At 37.3% G+C, this 12,983-nt stretch overlaps 1 protein-coding gene across 2 annotated transcripts in view; it reads right to left on the reverse strand.

The window, feature by feature from the left end:
- Positions 1-8,881, reverse strand: part of AGMO (alkylglycerol monooxygenase) — a 393,108-nt gene extending 384,227 nt beyond the window's left edge. For both annotated transcript variants that reach the window (XR_012380236.1, XM_025873380.2), the window contains exon 1: positions 8,838-8,881. The gene's annotated coding sequence lies outside the window, so the exon portion shown is untranslated. The remainder of the gene's footprint in view (positions 1-8,837) is intronic.
- Between the last annotated feature and the right edge of the window lie 4,102 nt (positions 8,882-12,983).

The following is a 12,983-nucleotide window of genomic DNA, read 5'->3' on the forward strand; positions in this document are numbered from 1 at the left end:
TGTATTTACAAAGCTGTAATCATCAGGACAGTATGATACTGGTGAAAAAAAGACACATAGATCAATGGAACAGAATAGAAAACCCAGAAATGGACCCACAGCTATATGGTCAACTAATTTTCAACAAAGCAGGAAAGAATATCCAATGGAAAAAAAAAGACAGTCTCTTCAACAAATGTTGTTGGGAAAACTGGACAGCTACCTGCAAAAGAATGAAACTGGACCACTTATACTATACACAAAAATAAATTCAAAATGGATTAACAACTTAAATGTAAGACAGGAAACCATCAAAATTCTAGAGAAGAAAGCAAGCAGCAACCTCTTTGACCTCGGCTGCAGCAACTTCTTGTTAGACACGTCTCCAGAGGAAAGGGAAACAAAAGCAAAAATGAATGATTGGGACTTTATCAAGATAAAAAAAACTTCTGCCAAGCGAAGGAAACAATCCACAAAACTAAAAGGCAATTGACAGAATGGGAGAAGATATTTGCAAATGACTTGTCAGACAAAGGGCTAGTAACCAAAATCTGTAAAGAACTCATCAAAATCAACACCCCACGGTGCCTGGGTGGCTCAGTTGGTTAAGCGACTGCCTTTGGCTCAGGTCATGATCCTGGAGTCCTGGGATCGAGTCCCCCATCGGGCTCCCCGCTCAGTGGGGAGTCTGCTTCTCCCTCTGACCCTCTCCCCTCTCATGCTCTCTCTCACTCTCTCTCAAATAATAAAATCTTTAAAAAAAAATCAACACCCCAAAAATAAATAATCCAGTCAGGAAATGGGCAGAAGAGATGAACAGACATTTTTCCAAAGAAGACATCCAAATGGCCAACAGACACATGAAAAAATGCTCAACATCATTCATCATCAGGGAGATATAAATGAACACCACAATGAGATACCACCTCACACCTGTCAGAATGGCTAAAATCAACAACACAAGAAACACCAAGTAATGGTGAGGAGGTAGAGAAAAAGGAGCCCTCTTACACTGTTGCTGGGAATGCAAACTTGGGCAGCCACTGTGGAAAACAGTATGGAGGTTCCTCAAAAAGTTAAAAATAGAACTACCCTACAACCCAGCAATTGCACTACTAGATATTTAGCCAAAGGATACAAAAATAGTGATTTGAAGGGGCACATGCACCCCAATGTTTATAGCAGCACTATCAACAACAGAACAATTACAGCAAGAGCCCAAATGTTCATCGACTGACGAATGGATAAAGATGTGTGTGTGTGTGTGTGTATGTGCGCGCGTTCACCATCAAAAAGAATGAAATCTTGCCATTTGCAACAACGTGAATGGAACTAGAGTGTGTTAATGCTAAGTGAAATAAGTCAGTCAGAGAAAGAGAAATACCATATGATTTTCCTCCTTTGTGAAATTTAAGAAACAAAACAGATGAACATAGGGAAGGGAAGGAAAAATAAAATAAGATGAAAACAGAGAGGGAGACAAACCACACAAGACTCTATAGTTAAGAGAACAAACTGAGGGTTGCTGGAGGGGAGGTGAGCGGGGGATGGACTAAATGAGTGATGGGTATTATGGGATTTAAGGAGTGCACTTGTTGGGATGAGCACTGGGGATTCTATGTAAGTGATGAATCACTAAATTCTACTCCTAAAACCAACCGTCCATCATATGTCATCTAACTTGAATTTAAATAATAAATACATACATACATACATAAATCTAGATCTTTTATAATATCTGTAAGCCTTTTAAGATGAGTGAGGAGGTTTGGGGACTGGTAAAAAGGACAGGTGGACTTTGAATTGTTTCTAGAGCTGCATTTCTGTCCTTATAAAGACTCAATTTGTTAGACAAGTACAGTTACTTTTAATTCCTCAAAGAACTGTGTTGCAATCTGAATGATATTTTGGCTAACCCACCTATCCAACTATATTATCCTCAATTTGCTTCTTTGTATCAGGGAGAAGAACTTCAACTAAGATGGAAGTCAAAAGATTCCTATATTCTAGATTTAGAACTCTGTGTCTTTGTAATGTTTTAGTAAATCCTTCCACAAAGGCTTCAGAATATTTTCCTTTTTCTCTAGGTACATAATTTCATCGAAGTTTAGGGGAGAAGAACTAAAAAAAAAGTTCCTGTCAGGTTCTGAATATAAGCTTCCAATCTGGCCAACTTCTGACCATAGAGCTACTTCAAAAAATTCTTTCAAGGGGCTCCTGGGTGGCCCAGGTGCTGGGCGTCTGCTTTCAGCTCAGGTCATGATCCCACGGTCCTAGGATCGAGCCCCACATCAGGCTCCCTGCTCAGCGGGGAGTCTGCTTCTCCCTCTCCCACTCCCCCTGCTTGTGTTCCCTCTCTTGCTGTGTCTCTCTCTGTCAAATAAATAAAAACTTAAAAAAAAAAATTCTTTCAAGTATTTTGTCCAATTTCAGCTGAGACAAAGAGTAAATATTCCTGTCAGTATTGAAAAATCCAACATACACAAGAGGCATCCCCAAAGAGGTGCAAATGATGCTACCCTTCTAACATCCAGAGCTACACCCAAAGATAACCAAAAGAAAGAAAGATTTAGACAACTGCCACCCCCTCCACCCCGCCAGCAGGCAGTTAGATCCTCACCACAAACGGAGTGCAACCCAAAACTCTAGCTGCCTGTGTTTTGGGAGCCACCAACCTGATGGTTGATCTGCCTGCACAGGCAAGAACCCATATACCCTAATTAGGCAGCAAGATCAAGTTCTTAGGACACGAACTGAGACAAATGAGAAGACAAAGAAAGGATGAACAACTGATGAGTACCACAAAGCAAAATCACAAGTCACAGTTCAAAGATCTAATGTTTTTTTGCCTGCCAATATGAAAGGAACAATGTAAAATTTTACCTTTCTCTCTTGACCTGGCACCACAGATAGAGATCTGGGAGAACTGGCTTTGGTAAGAATTCTCACCCTTTGCTGATTTTTACAGTTTTCCCAGGATGCCCTTGGCAGGCTCTGGAGCAAGTGGGGTATCTCAGTGGATCTCATCCTGGTCACCAAAAACTGTACAGAAGGAAAAATAATTTCCCCTCTACCCTTCATAGTGAGTGCTTGGCTAAGACCCCTTTTACTCTAGGGCACCTTACAAATGGGTAAGCATGTCTAGGTAAAAAGTTCTCCACTGTGGCTACTGTAATTCAAGATAACCTTTGTTAAGGTTAAACTGCTTGTTCAGCCTTAAAACAAAATTTTACTTCTCAGAGGCCTCATACTGAACCTAATTCCAGCTTAAGTTGGACCCAGTCTGACACCAGACCCCATGTGGTTTCTAAGCTGGACCCATGCTGACTCTGGCCAGCCTAAGGACCCTGTCCAGAAAAAGAAATACTCAAGGTCCGAAAGCACTAAATGCAAAAGGTGAGGAGCCAGGGCCTGAGAGAGGCCTACCCAGGCCCTCCAGGGGCTGAGAGAGTAGTGAGCTCAGGGGGCTCAGCAGCCACCTGTGTCTAGTTGCCCATTGCTCCTGGAAGCCCACTAGGGGTCTCCTTCGGTTTCCTCCTCTGACCCTATAGCTATTAAAAAAAATAAACTGAGCACATTAAAATCGGTAAGGGTTTACTTGATCAAAATTTAATTCAAATCCGGCAGCATTCAATCTAGCAGACAGAAAAGAGCTCTGCGGAGCCATATAAAATCAAAGACTTTTATAGGCAGAAGGGAGCAGGAATAAGGAAGTTACATGAGGTGAAAAAGCAGGTTGGTTATCGCAAAGTTACTTTCCTTCAGGAGATGGCAGGGATCTATCAGGCAGATTATCTAACTAGTGCCCATCCGGGGATTCCTTTTTGACGGGTTTAAGATTTCATTTCTGGGAGAACTGAAACTGGAATTAAATCTCAGTGTGGTGACAGAGGGCTTAGCACTTCATTTTGGGCCTGTTGTCTTGTTTTTAACACACCTTAATAACCAAATCATACCATAACACAGATTTTTTTCATCCAACTGCAATTAGCCCTGTTAAATCGCTTAAACTTAGAGGCCAGTAGACCGATGTGGCTCTAATACTGTGGCAGCCTACATAAGTAAGCAAATGAAAACCTAAGCCTGTAAATGCCCCCAGGCTACAAAATCAAAATGCTCCGCCATCCAATCACAAACAGCCAACTGGAATTTAACCTACAACTAATCAATAATTTCCTTATTTTCTTCTCTTCTCTATAAAAGTGTCTTCCCCCAGCTCCTGTCAGGAGAGTGCTCCTAAGCACTTTCAGTTTGGCATTTACCCCATTTGAATCACTTCTTGCTCAAATAAACCCTTATAATTCTTAATGTTCCTCAGTGTATCTTTTAACAGCTCCAAATTACTTATTATTTTTCTGCATTCTCCTTTGATACGTAAGCTTCCAGTTCATAGCCCTGTGTCTGGCAATAATATCATTCCCATATCTTCTTGATAATCCTAATCCACTGTGGGATGAGAAACAAGATAACTGAGCAATAGAATTGGTTAGAATAAGCTGCTTGCTTTAAAGTTCCTTGGCTTTAACAGACCCACTAAATTCATGATGAAGGAGAAGCCTTTTAAACTTCCTTTTGTGGCCCTGTTTGTCATGGCTACAGAGGCTGAAATTCTAGCTGAAACCAAGTAATATGTAAACTATGAGATTTTACTATGCTAATGTCATTTCCTTTGCGATTAGATGAGCTAATAAGGGAAATCCTTCTACCTAATATACCTATCTTGAGAAGGGGCTACTTCTGAAATAGTTAAAACATCGTCTTTGGGGTTCAAAAGCCTTGATTATGAGCTCCAGTTCTGCCACTCAGTGGCATGTGAGTTTAGGCAAGACACTTCAATTTGCTGAACACAATTATCTCATCTGTAGCCTAGGACAGAGATAATTGACTCTAATAGAGATGCTGTAAGGATTAAATAATATAACATATTAATTATACTGCAAATAGCAATAGGTCACACACAATAAGCAATAACAAATTTAGATTCTTATAATGCTAATGAAGACTTTTTGTTGTAGTAGACATCTCTATATGCATACTTGAAAACTTGCCTGAGGTTTTTCTACCTTACTTTATATGAGTCAGCACTGTATCAGATGAATGTGTCATCATGAGTCTGTGGTAAAACTCTGAAAGCCTGTAAAACTTCCTTTTAATTAATCTATTTAAAGGAAATAAATCCATCATTTTGCTCTGGAGGAAGCTAAAAACCTCCACTGAGGCCTGTTTATTCTGATAATAAATGGGTTCCATTTAATAATTATTTAAACCTAATTTTGACTAATTTTGCAAAACTACTTTATGTATTTTGGAATTGGTGGCTATACTTTTCATCTCACTGTTTCTCTTTCATGGACTTTTCAGAAAAAATAACTGGGAAGATATTTTAGTAGGAAACATAACTTTGATGTAGCCTATATCACTGACTTAATGTGAAGCTTTATCTCACTATTGACGGTAGAAGTAGTTTGAAAACCTTAAAATTTTGCTATGCAATCTGACCTTTGCAACACCCCCAAAATGGAATGCTTATATGCCATGCTTAAATTCCAGTTTACAATATTATGCCATTCTTTTTCAGCGAAACATAGTCATTTTAGAGCACTGTAAGCTTGACACCTGATTTCATTTTAGCAGCACCTGCATAATTAGCAGTCCATTTCTGAAAAAGGACTTCCATACTGCACAGATGGCATTCCTCATACCAGACAAGCAACAATGTATGTTTGGAAGCCAGCCAAACTGTCTGCAAAAAATTGTGAGAATTTCAAGACAGACATCTGAGCAAAAGGAAAAATTTCCCTTTTCTCTCAAACCATAAATGAACATCTGTTAAAGCCTATTCTCCTTAACTTTTCTATTTAGTCTCATCTGACTTGATACATTTTTTGCGCAATTTCAAAGACTACAACCAAACTTGTTTTGGCTTGTGACACCCTGAAAATGGCCATTAAAAACATGTTTCAGAGCTACATTTTCCAGGTAATTGAGATTTACCGGTATTTCTTTGAAGAGATTTATTCAACAAATATTTACTGATTGGTACAACCTGTCAAGAGCAGAGTCAGTGTTCACAACTGCGCATATTATGCACTGCATATCTCCAGGGGGGTGTCCTTCGTCTCACAATAACCATATAGTTTTACAATGATCGCTATGGTCACCAGGTGTTAGCGTCCTAATATTTTGAGGCAGGAGTGCCCTTTTCTAATTCACAAAAATTCAAGACAGAGGCTGGTGGTGGGGTATACAGGGACCGTTCAAGATGTTAGAGACACAGCAATGAAGACAGCAAAGTTCCTGCTCTCATGAAGGCTGAAATCAATAAACGGAGGAGCTAAGAAGAAAGTTACCTAAAGCTAACGAGAAAAAACAGTATTACTTAAAGGGGTAGAATGTGACAAGTAGTGCCATTTTATCTAAGAAGATCAAGGGTTGCCTAAGAGGAAGTAGAGACCTAAAAGAAATGAGGGAATAAGTCCAAAATATACGTTATGGAAAAGCATTCCAGGCAGAGGGACCAGGGAATGCAAGACCTAAATGAGAAGAGTACTCAGCATGGCCAAGGGTAGGCAGGAAGCAAGAGTGATGGGAGCTGAGGCCATGCAGAGGAAGTATTGGCAGACAAGAGGGGTCACCAGTTTGTGGTGTGATCTGACTGTTTTGAAGCCCAGGTAAGGGTTTTGATGTTTATTCTAAGCTGCTAGAGTGTTTTGCATAAAGGAGGGACATGATCTGACTGCCTTTTTAAAATCTCTACAAGTGTTTCATTATGGACAACAGCTTTCACCCGAAGTGTTACATTTGCAAAGTCACCATGAACCGCTTATTAATCTGATTTGCGTTTTAAAGGAACCACTCTGGTTCCTTCCGTGTGAAGAACTGATTACAGCAGAAGAAAGGAAACAATGAAGACAGCTATTTTCATGAGTCAGGATTCCCTAAAGGTTTAAGTGGGCTCTGTACAAGACCAATTCTTCTGTCCTCCCGCCCAGGGAACCACCTACAATGTCAAATGTTGTTTGACAAAGAATCACTGTTTGACAAATAATTTCATGAAATTATTATTTTTTTAACTGCAGATGACCTTTCTTTAACCTGGAACATGTTCATCAAAATTATTTTGAACATCTTTAAAATTATTTTTTATAAAATTGATTAGTAAGAATGACACAGAAAACTAGAGGTACTCATATTTCTAAAAGAATGACTTACAAGAAACTGTATGACCTAGTAAAATTCCATGTAGTAGTCTAACAAACTTTTAAAATATATGTATTTTCAAAGAAACAGCAATAAAATAATGACTAGTGATGTAGGAAAGATGTTAGGGTTTGAAGCCAATGGCCAAGAAAGAACTCTTGAAACATCTTTGGGGCAAAAAGGTGATTTTACTAAAGCACAGGGACAGAACCCGTGGACAGAAAGAGGTGCCCCACGGTCATGAGGAGCGGCCCATGATATACTGTCAAGTTGGGAAGGGTTAGGGATAGAGTAAGTCTCTAAGAAATTTTGGAAGTAAGGTTTCCAGGACCTTGACAGGGCTAACTATTGTTGGGAAAAGGTCATTTATTACTGTTTAATAAACCCTGAGGCATGAGACCCTTCCGACGTGTATCGGTGGGTCATATGCTTGGGGGATGATTGCCAACATGTATCTTGGGGGAGAGAGATAAAGCTATTTTCCAAAGGAATTTTTATATGGTAGAGTAGACTAACAGGATCCTAGGAGGAGGGCTAAGATTGTGTCTTGCTCTTAGGAAAGTATTAACATTGAGGCAGCTGAGTTCCTAGAGGACTGTCAGTCGGCCTGTTTCAAGGACTTGTCAGTAGGGCATTAAGTAGGAAGGAAATTTTTCTTTTGCCTTTGTTTCCTACATCAATGATCAAAATAAATTTCCAAATATGGAGTGTAAATGATCAGAATCATTGATTTTGCCACAGTACCTTGAAAATCTGCTGGCAGAAATAAAAGGACAGTTGAAAACACAGAAATGGTGGGTCCTAAATGTCAGCCAGGCTTTGTTAAGTGCTCCCTCTCTTAAAGATGATCCAGGTGCGGCTATGTCTGCCCCTACCCAGCACTCAGGGGCTATAAGTGAGTTTCTGCACTGACCAAATGGAACTGGATGGAATAAGTACACAAAAATGCTGAATACGCAATCAATCCAAATGTGATTTAAGGTTAATATGCTAACAAAAATCAGTAACGCTGTAAATAAAATGATGGAGCAGAGTATGCAAATATTTGTTGACTGAATTAGTGAATTGAATTGAATTGACATTAACCAAATATTTGCTAAGGTAATCTGGAAAAATCATTTAAAGTAAATTTAAGGTAGGGGCACCTGGGTGGCTCAGTTGTTAAGCATCTGCCTTCGGCTCAGATGATCCCAGGATCGAGCCCCGCATCGGGCTCCCTGCTCAGGAGCGCTTCCTTCTCCCTCTCCCACTCCCCCTGCTTGTGTTCCCTCTCTCGCTGTGTCTCTCTCTGTCAGATAAATAAAATCTTTAAAAAAAAAAGGAAAGAAAGAGAGAGAGAGAGAAAGAAAGAAAATTTAAGGTAAAATTATTTTGAACAAGTTCTTTTATTTACAGACGTCTCCCTTTAGCCACAGGGGCTGCATTCCAAGACACCCAGTAAACGTCTGAAACTGCGACTGATCCTATCAAACCCTATACATACATACTATGTTTCTCCCTATGCATAGGCAACTATGGTGACTTTCAACCTCCAGTTAAGCCTGACAAGCGATTAACAACACTAAGTAATAATAAAATAGAACAATTTTAACAGTATACTGTAATAAAAGTTATGTGAATGTAGTGTCTCACAAAATATCTCATTAGAGTGTACTCACCCTTCTTGCCATGTTGTGAGATGATAAAACGCCGATGTGACGAGACAAGCGGGGTGAGTGACGTAGGCACTCTCAGGTAAAGTTAGGCTACTATTGACCTTCTGATGATTCGTCAGAAGGAGGATCATCTGCTTCCAGACCCGAAGCTGCCGGGATGTTCTGGAAACTGCGGAAAGCAAAACCGCATAAGGGGGACCTACTGTACTAATTCTGTAATATCAGAATATTAACGTACAATACAATGTTGGCAAATCCAAAGAAAATTAAACCGTGCCCTCAAGAAAGTGAAAGCCATGCAAATAATTTACCAGCATTAGTAGTTTGATTTTAAATATGTAATGTAGGTGTGACATTTCATCAAACTGGGCAAGCAGTGATGTATTTTCAAAATTAACATTTGTACTATACATAAAAACATAATATTTAATGTTTTCAACTATCAATATCACACATGTGAAAAAACACAATCTATGTTTAAATAATTTTAGGATAGTGTAATTATTCCTAAGCCATGTGATTTCTTTTCCATTTAAATCTGTTTACAGCAGTTCATTTGTTCATAATGGACAGAAAATGAAGTACAGCCCAAACTTGATATTACTATTTACTCAAATCACTGTATCACTCTTTATATGAAGTGGATGTGATAATAATTTATACTTGCAAATTCATTCTTTTTGGAAGTTTTTTTCTGGAAATCAAATTTTTTAAAAAGATTTTATTATTTATTTATTTGAGAGAGAGGGAGAGTGTGCACACACAAGAGAGGGGGGAGGGGTGGAGGGAGAGAGAGACTCTCAAGCAGACTTCCTGCTGAGCAGGGAGCCAGATATGGGGCTCAATTTCAGGACCCTAAGACCATGACCTGAGCGGAAATCAAGAGTTGGAAGCTTAACTGACCGAGCCACCCAAGTGCCCCTGGAAACCATCTTTAGCAATAGTAAACAATATTTTAATGGGAATTTACTGAGCTAGTTGGATACATTTTGATACAATCAAAATTTTTCTTGCTTGTTTTCTTTTCTGTGCTTTGAAACTGGATTTGAATAAAAGCTATTGAGGGGAAAAATAAGATATAAAAGAAAAACTGTACCCTTAAAATATTTAACCATTTTAAATGTTAAGATGAGAATATTATAAAAATATATAATAGAGAATTACCTAAAGAAAAACCATATTTAAATCCTGAAATGTGTATTTATAGGTTTGCAGATCTTTTTTCTGGAGTCACTTTATTCCTTTGTCTACTACCTCTAGCATTATTTTGCAAGAACTGAAAGCAGAAATGTTGGGGTATCCATGAGAAGGGCTGTTCTTCAATATTCTGGTCAGCTTTAGGTAGGAAACAGGGAAACATAATGAGAAACCCCACTTTTATAAAACTTTTATAAATACTCCTATAACACTTTGTTCTTGCAAATCAATGCTGCAGATTCCTAATATGCATATATGACTTGGAATGTTTTGAATATCAAACTAAATATTAAGTTCTAAATAGCTATGAATTTATCTTTATTTATAGATTGCATTTTACTGAAAAAATAAAACAAAAGGAGCTGCCAAGAAAATATAATTACAGTATCCCCCAAATGGTTCAAAGAACTACACCAATTAAGTATTCATGCTTGATAGCATTGTAATCTACCTACCACTGACCTCAAATATTAACTGAATTTTCTTAATGACATTTTATTAGAAATTTATTAGAAAATAAGTCATGGCAAAAGTGACTTATAAGTGACTTATTCTTAAAAATCATCAGCCTAAGTATATTTAGAAATTAAGGTGAAAACATATTATAGGAAATATTTCTAGTCACTAACCTGATACTCTACTGTCTTGCTACTGATTTTATTTTAGTTCCATAGTTTCCTCTAAACTTCCCTAGGAAGAAAATTAGCATTTGCCATTATAATTATGCTAGTAATTTTTTGAAAGGTTATTGGAAACCAGTAGCATTAAAAACATAAAATATTTATTCTTTTAATTTACTTTTTCTATCTGCCCTTTAATCTCATCCCATTATCCTAAGAAAAGCTGTTATTGAATTTTACGAGTCATTACTACATTTATTTTATGTAACCATTCGGGAGTGTATTAAAACTGTGTTGGTGTTATTTTAAGTGCATGTAGTTCTTTTTAAAAAAGGAGGGGGGTGGGACTTAGGTCTTCGGTCTCTGAAAGGGAAAACATATGCTGACGACCCTAGGTAAATATGGGAAATAAGGGGTAATTGGGGTCGTGTTAATAATGAGTTAAAAATATGTGGATCAGCTTTTGGAAAAACTTTGTAGTGTTCATCCTTCTGAATCCTGCTGGAAAAATCGCTCTCACCATGATTCCATACTATTTTCAGAGAAAGTTGCTTTCATGCTATTACAAATTTCCCCAGAGCTACAAGTTCTGAGCCGGAAATACATGAAAAGGGCATTATGTGAAAAGATAACACGGCAAGCCAGGGTCCTAGTGTAGAATAAAAACAAGTAGAATTCTTTCAGATTTTGCCATATCTGGAGTAAATTAAACTTGATAGTACATAAGAATACCTTAAATTTCCTCAGAGGATTTTAATTCTAGAATGATGTTAAGGTATTATCTAGCAAACCTGTGTACCACTTTTTAGATAGAAGAATACACAAATACTCCAGAAAGATAGCAAGTTCTAATTAAAATTAATCTAGCCTGCTTGTTTACTTGTTGATGTTATCATTGTGCAAACATGTTCCAGCATCTAATATGGTGATCATTTTAATCTATTATGAATAAAATGATGCCCCCTTTTGGTCAGCCAGTGGTCCTTCCTTGCCCAGTGATTCTTCATGGTCTCTGGAGTCAAATTTCATTACATCATTTTAGAAGAGCTCACAACTCTCTAATAAAGTCCGCAATACAAATGCCTCACATTTCCTGTCATATCTATTCAGAATCACTTTTTCCTACTTCATTTATCATACAAAATTGTAATTCTTATATCTTTCTCTTTGGCCACAACCCTTAGCTCTCTCTTTAGCTACTCCTAAGCAGTTTTTTCCTCTTATTTCTGGAAATTATTTTCCTGCCACAATGAATTATCCTCCACTTTGTCCCTATTGAACTCAGTTCGATTTATATCTTCCCACTTCTCCAATTTGTCAAGATGTTTTGAATTTAAATCTTATAATAAAGAAAGTCAGTCCACCCAAGTAGATGTCATCAGTACAAATATACTTTGTATTCATTCAAGTGATTGATAGAAGAGTGTTTATTTTATGCCTGGAAGGTGTCAGTGTAAATGGTTTTCGCCCCCAAAGTTAATTTAGAAATGTTGCTAACTGCTGTGATAAAATTTATTACACAAAGGAAAAAAAGTGGTATAAACAATCTAATTTTTTAAATTTCTTGAATACTCTATCATGCTAGACTAAGTAAATTGAGATCATTCAAATCTCTTTTTTTTTTTGGTCAGTCTCACCATTCTAAAGCAAATGAAATTAAATAATGAGGTTTTGGAAATTTTTACTGATTAGTTTTCTCTATTTCTATTTTGAATTACTTAGGGGGGAAAGGGAGCTTCTGGGTATTTCTAAACATTTTAGGTTACAATATGGAACAAATGAAAAAGTGTTATAAAGTTATCAGTAGGACTTAGATATCTAATGCATGTGCAACCATGCACGAAACAAAATACATTAGTATAATCCTTAACTTCTTACATTGGTAATGTCCATTAGGACTGAGAATTTGGATTAGCCTATTTAGCTTATTTTCACATCAAAAACTCTGGATGTTTTAACTTAGGAACAATCAATGGATTCATATCTATTATAAGTTTCAAAATGTGTAACTGTTCCCCTTACCTCATCATGGCAAATAATATTACTTTTTCTCCTTTTATCTTCAATTTCATAAAACACACACAAAAATCTATTTGGCATATTCTTCAAATCAGGAAAATGGTTTAATACATATGTACTCTTAGATGCTCTTTGATTACCCAAGGATTTGTGTTTTTTTTCATAGTTAAAAAATTCAGAAACCAGAGAAAAAATGTAGATGATTCATTTATTATGATCATCTGGATATACACAAGTGCAGATGAATTTGGGACTTTAAGTATTTACATTAAAACCTGTAAAAATTTAGGAAATCACAGCATGGAAACCAAAA

Source organism: Callorhinus ursinus, unplaced genomic scaffold (assembly GCF_003265705.2).
Source record: "Callorhinus ursinus isolate GAN/ISIS: 27379988/994484 unplaced genomic scaffold, GSC_fseal_2.0 scaffold12, whole genome shotgun sequence".
Lineage (NCBI taxonomy): Eukaryota > Metazoa > Chordata > Mammalia > Carnivora > Otariidae > Callorhinus > Callorhinus ursinus.